This window comes from Schistocerca serialis, chromosome 2, assembly GCF_023864345.2.
Source record: "Schistocerca serialis cubense isolate TAMUIC-IGC-003099 chromosome 2, iqSchSeri2.2, whole genome shotgun sequence".
Taxonomy (NCBI): Eukaryota; Metazoa; Arthropoda; class Insecta; order Orthoptera; family Acrididae; genus Schistocerca; species Schistocerca serialis.
In genome coordinates, this window is record NC_064639.1 from 440,567,973 (window position 1) to 440,580,299 (window position 12,327).

The following is a 12,327-nucleotide window of genomic DNA, read 5'->3' on the forward strand; positions in this document are numbered from 1 at the left end:
CTTTTACGGATAAAAATTAAAACGCAGTGGACACCCTGCGAGTCATTTGTTAAAACGGCCGATAACTCAGACGGCAAACCCAAGTGGGAACGTAAACGTTTAAAAAATAGACATTCCGTCAGGAAGTGGCGGACAGTTAAAACTTGGGCGCGACGTGTACAAAGTGGTGGAGGAGCGCCACTTATCAAATGACGTTGGCTAAAAAGGCAGTGTCCAATAAGCAACCGAGTTAAAATAACTTCCTCCTGGCGGGAGGGGCTGGAGAAGGTTGTCCATGCCGCTGGGGGAGGCTTAATAATCCTGAGATTATTCCCTTAAAGAAAGACCAATGGCGATGCCAAGGGAACAGACAACAACACGGAGATCATTGGAGGGAATATTGGAACTAGTGGGCTGAGGTACGACGACTGCAGCCTTAGCAGCAGCGTTAGCAGCCTCGATTCCTGGCAGACCGACGGGACCAGGAACCAACATAAACTTCACAAAAGCTCCACCAAAAGTGAGCAAGTGACAGTTTTCCTGGACCCGCTGCTCTAAGGATTGGACGGTGTACAGCGCACAATGACTTTGAGGGGCGCTGAGAGAGTTTGAGCAGAGGAAACAATTTAAAAGCCGGTGTCACCAGATGTACTCCCTGCTCTGATAACAGGGCGAAGAGCTCGGCTGTTAATATTGAGCAGTCTGCCAGGAGCCGATATCTAAAGAAGCGGGCGCCAATGACGGAGGCACACCCGATACCACAGTCAGCCCCACAGCCATCAGTGTACACGAAGGTACCATCGCCAAATTCCATGAGAAGGTCGTGAAACTGAAGGCTATAAAGCGAGGCTGGAGTAGTCTCCTTAGGAAGCGAATGTAGGCCAAGATTAACACGGGCCACTTCACAAAGCCAAGGTGGTGAAGGGTTCACACCCACCGGGAAAGTTGCAGGTAGTGTGAAGTTAAGCTCCAAAAGCAAGCGTCGAAAGCGGACTCCAGGAGGTATCAGAGAAGAGGGACGCGCCCCATACTGGCGATCAAAGAAATCATCAAAGAAGGAGGAATAGTATGAGTGGCCAAGCATGGCAGACAAACAGCATGCATACCTGGCTACGAAGTCTTTCGCGACGTATTTCCTGAGTAAAAATTTCTCTGTGTACATGCCGCGTCAAATCAGGATAAATCTCCAAGGACTACGGCGAAACAGGCCGATAAATTTGAGCGGCTTAACCGTGATCAAGGAACTACTGGGTCCAACGGCATGCACCGCACTGTTATCAACTTCTCTGACAAGGAACTTGATGAAGCTACCATCTCGGCTCTCAGTAAAGGATTGAACTTTGCCCCAGCTCCACGTAAGTTACCGGTGGTTGAGATCATTAGTGGAGTGGAACAAGCAGTTCGTCATCTTCCTCAAGAAGCAGCGGATGACGTAAGGCTTGCTACTAGCCGGATTTTAGCGACATCCAAGCCGCCTAAGTCAAATATCAGCAGAGAGGAGAGACAAGGACTGAAATTGTTGCAGAAGGATGAAGATCTAGTTGTTTTACCTGCTGACAAGGGGAACGCCACGGTAATCCTCAATGCTACAGATTACCATAAGAAAGTTGGATTATTACTGGAGGACAGCACATACCGGGTTCTCAGACGGGATCCCACATCGGCGCTCAGCAGGAAGACAAGGGAGCTACTAAAAAACTCTGGCCTCTCCGACGAACTCGTGAAGAACTTACGGCCGAGAGCACCTAGGCCACCAAGACTGTATGGTTTGCCAAAGGTTCATAAGGAGAACGTCCCGTTGAGACCGATTGTTAGCGCTATTGGCTCTCCTACGTACAAGCTTGCAAAGCACTTAACTAAATTGTTGGCGCCTATAGTTGGTCACTGCCCACATCATATTAAAAATTCAAAAATGTTTGTTGATATCATAAAACAGATGAAGATAGGCCCAAGTGATATCATGGTCAGCCTCGACGTGGTTTCTCTGTTCACCAAAGTACCTGTGGATGACACATTACAATTGTTGTCTGCTCATTTCTCCTCAGAAATTTTGAAGTTGTTCCGGCATACCTTGACGACCACTTATTTTTTATACAGTGGAAATTATTATGAAATGACGGATGGAACAGCCATGGGTTCACCACTGTCACCAGCAATAGCGAATTTTTTCATGGAGGACTTTGAAGAACGAGCCCTGAGCAGTGCTCACCTCCGCCCATCATGCTTCTACAGATACGTCGACGATACTTTTTTAATCTGGCCACACGGCAGCGACACGCTGCAGCAGTTCGTCGAACATCTGAATGGTGTACATCCAAACATAAAATTTACATTGGAGGTAGAGAAGGAAGGGAAGTTACCTTTTTTAGATGTGTTGGTAGAGCGAAAGCCGGATGGACGACTGGGCCATTCTGTGTACAGGATGCCAACCCATACAGACTTATATCTGCATAGCCATAGCTTCCATCATCCGTCTCAGAAGAGAGCTATGCTGAATACTTTAGTACACAGAGCCAGGACTATTTCCGAGAAGGACCACCTCGGTCCCGAGATCAACCATTTGACGACTGTTTTCAAGAGGAATGGTTATTCTGCCGGTGAAATTAAATCAGTATTGTCCAAGAAAGTAAGACACGATGCCGGCCACATACAAGAAAAGGACCAACACATAGCGCGGCTTCCTTTTTGCGGTGCTACAACGAGCAAGATAGCCAGAGTCCTGAAGAGGCAAGGAATAAAACCAGTTTTCCGACCACCTAGGAAAATTAAGGAAATGTTGAGACCTGTCAAAGATAGTCTCGGCTTAAGAGTGCCGGGAATTTATACTATTCCTTGCGAATGCGGCAAGAATTACGTGGGCCAGTCTGTAAGAACCGTTGCCGACCGCTGCATAGAGCACCAACGCCACCTGAAATACAGGTATTTGGAAAAATCAGCGGTGGCTGAACATAGCCTGCTTAGCAAGCATAAGATTTTATTTGAAGAAACCAGAGTAATAGCCCACACATCGAATTACTGGGACTCTGTGATCCGGGAAGCAGTCGAAATTAGACTTAGCGATAATAACTTTAATAGAGACAACGGCTATGCACTTAGCAACACTTGGAAGAGTGCACTGGATAAAGAAAAATCGCAGAGAAAAACTTCCCGCACTTTACCTCCTGATTTAAGGGATGGCGCTGTAAGCAACGCGGGATAGCAACTACATCTATGGAAGTAGAGGGCACCACTTCGCTACGCGCCATATCGCTGACGTATTCCAGCCAATAAGAAGCCGTCCTTTGCGTATAAAAGTGGGAACCTCGCTAGTTCACGACAGTCAGTTTTAGCCCTGACGACGACCATGGAGGTAGTGGTCGAAAGCTTGGAGATTTATCCTGATTTGACGCGGCATGTACACCGAGAAATTTTTACTCAGCATGCATACCTGCTGAGGAGAAAGTGACGGCGGTAGGACGGTGGTAGTTCAGCAGATTCATCACACAGACACTCAACCTGGTTATTGTAAAAGGCACCTGTGGCCAAACGGATACCGTGACGGTGGATAGTGTTGAGGCCTCGTAAAAGGGATGGGCGTGCAGACTCATAAACAAAGCTCCCATAGTCCAGATTCGAACGGTCAAGGGACCGATACAAACGGAGGTGGGTGATTCCCAGGAAGTACCATTGAGGACACGTAGGACAATGAGGGACCACGTACAGTGGGTTGCCAGGTAAGACACATGGGAGGACCAAGAGAGTTTCCTATCAATCATGAGCCCCAGGAATTTCTTAGTTTCAACGAACGGAAGGGCAACAGGCCCAAGATGTAAAGATGGTAGGAGAAACCATTTGCACCGCCAAAAGTTCTTCCAGACGGTTTTGTCAGTGGAAAAACGAAAGCCACTGTCGATGCTCCAGGAGTAAAGACGATCAAGACAGCGCTGAAGACGCCGCTCAGTTAGACAGGTCCGTGTAGAAATGCAGTATATGGAAAAATCGTCAACAAAAAGGGAGCCAGTGATGCCGACAGGAAGCAGGCCATTATAGGGTTAATGGCGATAGCCAAGGGGACTACGCTCAGGACGGGACCCTGAAGCACACCGTTTTCCGACAAGGCAGAACCCACACGCACCTTGAAAATTCGGTCTTTTAAAAATTCCTGAAGGAAATAGGGCAGGCGGCCACTAAAGCCCCACATGTAAAGAGTACGGAGGATACCAGTTCTCCAGCATGTGTCGTAGGTCTTCTGCAAATAGAAAAACATGGCCACAGTCTGGGATTTCTGCAGAAAACCATTCATGACATGGGTGGACAAAGTGCCCTCTTCCGAGATGCGGTTGTACGTGTTAAGCTGAAAATGCTTGCTGGCAAGAGAGAGGCGCTGCAACATATGAATGTGGACAGCGCCTGGCCCTGGGGTGGAGGATCGGGATGAACTGAGAGCATGATCTAGCTCCCTCATAGTAAAGGAGACATTGTAGCACTCACGATCCTGAGAAGAGAAAGGTATCGCCCGAACCTCCTCCACTCGTTTCCGGTGGAGGTAGGCAGGGTGATAGTGGGAAGAGCTCGAAATGTCCACAAAGTGGCCACCCGAAGTGTTGAAGATCACAATAGGGATCCACGATAACATCGTCCGCTACTTTCATGCCGGAAATTGGAGAATGGATCTTGGTCCCAGAGAACAGTCGGAAGTTGGCCCACACGACACAAGGGATGGAACTGTTAAAAGAAGTAGTGAATGAAATCCAGCTAACTTTCTAGCTTTCCCGAATAACGCAACGACACTTCGTACGCATCTGTTGATAATGAATGCAGTATGTAAAGGGGGACGAAATTCTAATAGTCATGGGCGACTGGAATGCAGTTGTAGGGGAAGGAGTAGAAGAAAAGGTTACAGGAGAATATGGGCTTGGGACAAGGAATGAAAGAGGAGAAAGACTAGTTGAGTTCTGTAACAAGTTTCAGCTAGTAATAGCGAATACCCTGTTCAAGAATCACAGGAGGAGGAGGTATACTTGGAAAAGGCCGGGAGGTACGGGAAGATTTCAATTAGATTACATCATGGTCAGACAGAGATTCCGAAATCAGATACTGGATTGTAAGGCGTACCCAGGAGCAGATATAGACTCAGACCACAATATAGTAGTGATGAAGAGTAGGCTGAAGTTCAAGACGTTAGTCAGGAAGAATCAATACGCAAAGAAGTGGGATACGGAAGTACTAAGGAATGACGAGATACGTTTGAAGTTCTCTAACGCTATAGATACAGCAATAAGGAATAGCGCAGTAGGCAGTACAGTTGAAGAGGGATGGACATCTCTAAAAAGGACCATCACAGAAGTTGGGAAGGAAAAGATAGGTACAAAGGAGGTAGCTGCGAAGAAACCATAGGTAACAGAAGAAATACTTCAGTTGATTGATGAAAGGAGGAAGTACAAACATGTTCCGGGAAAATCAGGGATACAGAAATACAAGTCGCTGAGGAATGAAATAAATAGGAAGTGCAGGGAAGCTAAGACGAAATGGCTGCAGGAGAAATGTGAAGACATCGAAAAAGATAGGATTGTCGGAAGGACAGACTCAGCATACAGGGAAGTCAAAGCAACCTTTGGTGACATTAAAAGCAACGGTGGTAACATTAAGAGTGCAACGGAAATTCCACTGTTAAATGCAGAGGAGAGAGCAGATAGGTGGAAAGAATACATTGAAAGCCTCTATGAGGGTGAAGATTTGTCTGATGTGATAGAAGAAGAAACAGGAGTTGATTTAGAAGAGATAGGGCTGGCTCTGAGCACTATGCGACTTAACTTCTGAGGTCATCAGTCGCCTAGAACTCAGAACTAATTAAACCTAACTAACCTAAGGACATCACACACATCCATGCCCGAGGCAGGATTCGAACCTGCGACCGTAGCGGTCACGCGGTTCCAGACTGAAGCGCCTTTAACCGCACGGCCACACCGGCCGGCGAAGAGATAGGGGATCCAGTATTAGAATTGGAATTTAAAAGAGCTTTGGAGGACTTACGGTCAAATAAGGCGGAAGGGATAGATAACATTCCATCAGAATTTCTAAAATCGTTGGGGAAAGTGGCAACAAAACGACTATTCACGTTGGTGTGTAGAATATATGAGTCTGGCGACACACCATCTGACTTTCGGAACAGCATCATCCACACAATTCCGAAGACGGCAAGAGCTGACAAGTGCGAGAATTACCGCACAATCAGCTTAACAGCTCATGCATCGAAGCTGCTTACAAGAATAATATACAGAAGAATGGAAAAGAATATTGAGAATGCGCTAGGTGACGATCAGTTTGGCTTTAGGAAAAGTAAAGGGACGAGAGAGGCAATTGTGACGTTACGGCTAATAATGGAAGCAAGGCTAAAGAAAAATCAAGACACTTTCATAGAATTTGTCGACCTGGAAAAAGCGTTCGACAATATAAAATGGTGCAAGCTGTTCGAGATTCTGAAAAAAGTAGGGGTAAGCTATAGGGAGAGACGGGTCATACACAATATATACAACAACCAAGACGGAATAATAAGAGTGGACGATCAAGAACGAAGTGTTCGTATTAAGAAAGGTGTAAGACAAGGCTGTAGCCTTTCGCCCCTACTCTTCAATCTGTACATCGAGGAAGCAATGATGGAAATAAAAGAAAGGTTCAGGAGTGGAATAAAAATACAAGGTGAAAGGATATCAATGATACGATTCGCTGATGACATTGCTATCCTGAGTGAAAGTGGAGAAGGATTAAATGATCTGCTGAACGGAATGAACAGTCTAATGAGTACACAGTATAGTTTGAGAGTAAATCGGAGAAAGACGAAGGTAATGAGAAGTAGTAGAAATGAGAACAGCGAGAAACTTAACATCAGGATTGATGGTCACGTAGTCAATGAAGTTAAGGAATTCTGCTACCTAGGCAGTAAAATAACCAATGACGGACGGAGCAAGGAGGACATCAAAAGCAGACTCGCTATGGCAATTTCTGGCCAAGAGAAGTCTACTAATAGCAAATACCGGCCTTAATTTGAGGAAGAAATTTCTGAGGATGTACGTCTGGAGTACAGCATTGTATGGTAGTGAAACATGGACTGTGGAAAAACCGGAACAGAAGAGAATCGAAGCATTTGAGATGTGGTGCTATAGACGAATGTTGAAAATTAGGTGGACTGATAAGGTAAGGAATGAGGAGGTTCTACGCAGAATCGGAGAGGAAACGAATATGTGGAAAACACTGATAAGGAGAAGGGACAGGATGATAGGACATCTGCTAAGACATGAGGGAATGAATTCCATGGTACTAGAGGGAGCTGTAGAGGGCAAAAACTGTAGAGGAAGACAGAGATTGGAATACGTCAAGCAAATAATTGAGGACGTAGGTTACAAGTGCTACTCTGAGATGAAGAGGTTAGCACAGGAAAGGAATTCGAGGCGGGCCGCATCAAACCAGTCAGTAGACTGATGACCAAAAAAAAAAAATTGCCATCGTAGGATGACGGTTAAAAACGCGGAGAGCAGGTCTCCATGCGCGAATTGTGTCACAGCATGCCTCAGTCCACCAAGGGACTGGGACACGGTTCGGTAAAGGGGAAGTGCGAAGAGTGGAACGTTCTGCAGCATTAAGGATACCGTTGGTGACATATTTCACCTAGTCATGACTACTGGGGGAATCCTGTTCTTCAAAAGTCGCCAGGAAAGAGTAAAGCTGCCAGTCAGCCATAGTAAGCTGCCATTTGAGTGTGCATGCAGGTGAGGGAGGAGTCAGCAAACGGATAGCACATGGGAAATGGTCACTCGAGTAGGTGTCAGAAAGAACGGATCACTCAAGACGATGGGCAAGCTAGGCAGTGTAGAAGGATAGGTTCAAATGGGAATAGGTGTGCGAGGAGTCGGAAAGGAATGTGGGTGCTCCAGTCTTAAGGCAGAAGAGGCTGACTGGGCACCTCTCTGACAGATGTTGGGAGAACCCCAAAGGGAATGATGCATATTAAAGTCACCGAGTAGTAGAAATGTGGGAGGCAGCTGCCCAATAAGCTGAAGGAAGTCTGCCCTGGAGACATAAAATGACGGAGGGACATAAATGGTACAGAGGGAATGGCTCAGAACACTATGGGACTTAACTTCTGAGATCATCAGTCCCCTAGAACTGAGAACTACTTAAACCTAACTAACCTAAGGACATCACACACATCCATGCCCAAGGCAGGATTCGAACCTGCGATCGTAGTGGTCGCGCGGTTCCAGACTGTAGCGCCTAGAACCGATCGGCCACCCCAGCCGGCGGTACAGAGGGAAAGTCAGGTGAGGAAGGAAAAAGCGAAAAGCAACAGCTTGATGATGGGACTCAGGGAGATGAGTTGACTGAAAGTCATCGCATACGAGCAGTATGACGCCCCCATGAGACGCAATGCCGAACTTAAGGGGAAGGTCAAAACGTACCAGGAAGAAATATGAAAGCTCAAACAGGTCGTGAGGATGCAATTTCGTTTCCTGAAGGCAGAGTGCAAAGCGACGCTGTGATGCTAAAAGCAGCCGTAAATCCTCTTTGTGGGACTGAAGGCCGCGAACGTTCCATTGGAGGAGAGTCATGATGAGAAAGAGATAAAAGGTTGCCACCTCGGCCGCTGCCAAGTGACAGCCTGTGAAGGCTCGCTGCTGCAGGGCACAGAAGCAGGAGGATCCTGCTCCTTGGGGTCCACAGAAGAATCGACTTGCCTGTGCTGTGTGTCTGTGGAGTCCAATGCAGAAAAACTGTTGGTGGTGCACCCGGGCGACACAAAGGCCGGCAGGGCTAAGGTATTACTTGGCAACACCGTCGATGAGGATCGTCGAGTCGGTGAACGGTGTGGCCGTGCGGTTAAAGGCGCTTCAGTCTGGAACCGCGTGACCGCTACGGTCGCAGGTTCGAATCCTGCCTCGGGCATGGATGTGTGTGATGTCCTTAGGTTAGTTAGGTTTAATTAGTTCTAAGTTCTAGGCGACTGATGACCTCAGAAGCTAAGTCGCATAGTGCTCAGATCCATTTGAGTCGGTGAAGGAGAAGACTGTTTGCCTTTGATGGACCTCTTCGAGCCTTTCCGGTTAGCAGAGGAAGACACAGGTGCTGTTTGGCTGGAGAGACGTAGGAAGTCTTCACGGAAGTACTCCTTCTGTCCTTTCCGGCCTATCGGTTGTGCAGCTGGTGGCTTCGCCCCTTGAGGCGAGAGTTTGATGGCTTGTTGCACAGCTGGACGGGGGGATGGCGGTGCTACCTTGACACTGAGCGATTCCACAACCTCAGAGCTGCATTTGATGTTGCATGTCTGTGTGCCCATGTCCTTGATGGAGCGAGGGGTAACAAGAACAGAACTATACGTTCCAGATGGGAGAATGCAGGGTTTGCGACTAGCCAACAACTGTCGAGCTACTGGGAAGGCACTTTTTCCTTTACCCGAATCTCTTGGACAGCCTGCACATCAAGATACATGGGAAAATCCAGAGTGGAGGCGGCATGGTCGCCATTGCAGTTTATACAGTATCCCTACCGCAGGTTACACATGTCGACAACATGTTCTAGTGTGGTTGAAACGATGACTGGTAGCAGCGCATCCGGGTCGGAATGTACTGCCAGACTGTGATAATTTCATAACCTGCTTTGGTCTTGGATGGCAGCACCACTTTATCAAAGGTGAGGAAAAGAGAGCGGGTGAGCATTAAGGAAGAATCTACCTTTTTCATTACCCGATGGACAGCAATGACACCCTGACCAGAGATGTAAGATTGGTCAGACCGTCGAGCAGTCCATTGTAAATAACACCACGGGAGGAATTCAGAGTTCTATGAGCCTCGTCACGAACAGGATAGCTGCGAAAAAGCGAGGCGGCAAGCAGTAGTTGTTCTTGAGAATCAGTAGTCTCCAAAAGCAAAGTGACATTCTGTAAACGACAGCAGGATTTCACACGGCCGGCAATTGCATCATCACCTTTCTGAATAATAAACGAGTTTACCATAGCGAAGAACTGACAGTCTTCAATACGTGAGACCACGAGGAACCGTGGTGCAGCTGGAAAGGTCTTTGAATCGTTAACCTCATTCCGTTTACGTTTCGTAGACATTGATTGTGAAAATGATTGGCTCATTGCGAGAAAATCCCCCATCATTACCTGCGTCTCCGATGGCGCGCTCCTTCCAACTGGGGACTCCTTTCACATGGGGGCGCACCCGACTTAGGTGATTGTTCACACCTTAGGTCACACCTCCCAAACACCTGACAGAGGGACCAATCGGGAAGGTTGCAGGTCAGGCAGTCATCCCTCCCTGGGCCTGGTCTGTCCAGGCGGGTACGTGTGAACACTACATGTCCACCCGGGGCTGGGAATTACGCGTTACCCAGCCACCTGTTACGCGTCAGACCCGTAGGCCGGCCTTCAGGAGCGCACAGGGAGGAAGAAGAAAAAGAGGAATCTCAAACGCCGAAGGGGAGGAGCGAGAGGAGAAGGTAAACAAAGAAACGAAAAGGGAACGAAAAACAGTGGTGAAACTTTTCTTACGTCAGGGACAGACAATGCGGAACATTCTTAATTACACCCCAGACATCTTCCACAAAGGGGGCGAAAAAGAATAGCAGGAGGATAGACATGCAGCACGCAAGGGAAAAATGCTGCAAAGGCTGGAGCCCCGTGGCAGTCAAGCACGAACCCACCAAAGGGTGGCGAGCCCCCTTGGAGTGTCCTCAGCTAGGTTACAGCCACTGTTGCTGTCCGAGATACAGTTGTAATTTTAATCTTAATAAAATATTAGTCAAAATCGCAATAACTTTTTTATTTTTGATGGTAACGGAGTTTCAGTGTATAAGACCGTGTGGAGGCGAGATACTCTAAAGCATACGATATTTGTAATAGGTCATGCACTGTATAACAAAACTTGTCCACTTTAAAATCGAACATAAAAGCAACATTAGATATGATATTTTATCTGACTAACACTTCACTTTATCTCATTCAACTTACGTTGCTTTTACGCTAGTGCTTAAGCAGGGTAAATTTTGCCATACATGACACTTTATAAATATTGCTGCTATCAGCCAGCCGCAGGTATCTTCTGATTTCTTTTCATTCATTCCACTGAATTTTCTCTTTTTATCATGTCTTAAATTGACAGCGCGAGTTTCGATGTTTACTCCACCCCTCTCCCACTCTCTCTCTCTCTCTCTCTCTCTCTCTATCTATCTCTCTCTCTCTCTCTCTCTCTCTCTCTCTATCTATCTCTCTCTCTCTCTCTCTCTCTCTCTGTGTGTGTGTGTGTGTGTGTGTGTGTGTGTGTGTGTGTGTGGTGCGCGCGCGTATCCACACGCAAGATTTTCAGGCCTTTCTTTACGTTTTAATTCGCAGTTCTCATTTTAGTAATTTTGCGGTCTTTCTCCAAACTAGTCTCATTACATTTTACGATAGATCATAATTCATTTCAGAGCCTCTGTCTGAAAGTGGTCTTAAGGAACGAAACCGGTTACCAGAATCAAAAATTAGTAAATTATTGTGCTTTTTATTTCTGTTTATTAAAATAATAAGTGCTATCACTGTGGCTCCACAATTATGTCGTAAATGTTTATCTGTGCAGTAAATTTCACATGCTGTACACTCTCAAAATCAGTTATAAATTTAATTTGTTATTCCTACTGTACTGTACATGCACAATAAGCATTTGAGAATACCGAGGACCAGACACCAGTCCTGGCACCCAGATTTAGTTTCGCTATGGCACTCCTAAATCGATTAAAGCGAATGGCAGGATGGTTCCTTCAAAAAGGCATGACCAATTTCCTCCTCCATCCTTGTCCTATGTGCACTTGTATTCTGTTTTCGCTGTTGGCTGAACCTTTTTTCCGTCCTTCCTTTGTAGCTAAAATCGATAAGGTTTTGTGAATAGAAAAATAATTACAGTATTTATTTTGAAGAAAACAACCTTATGCATGAGAAGCAGTATACATATGAGTAATGCTTGTTCCGTGAATCAAATTGACTCTCTTCAGACGAGTTGTCCTAAAAGCCGTTAGTTGGGGTAACCAGGTAGGGGTCAGTATTTCTTTCAGTACGGCATTGACAGGTACTAAGGAAGAACGCGTTTATATGGCAAAACAGAATGTCCGCTGGCCTGAGGGTTTATTGGAAGGTAGATGCATTTCCTTCCCTCAGTAGAGGGTCATCCACAAACAACGAGGTAATACCAAATAGTGCAAAGTGTGATTGTGCAAATACTGTTCATAGTAAACGACTTAGCGAATAATGTTAGTTTTAGTCCGCAGTTACCTATGTGAAAATGCTGTTGGGCAATAACTGTAGTAATAACAAGTAATGTTCATGAAGTTTCAGCTTGG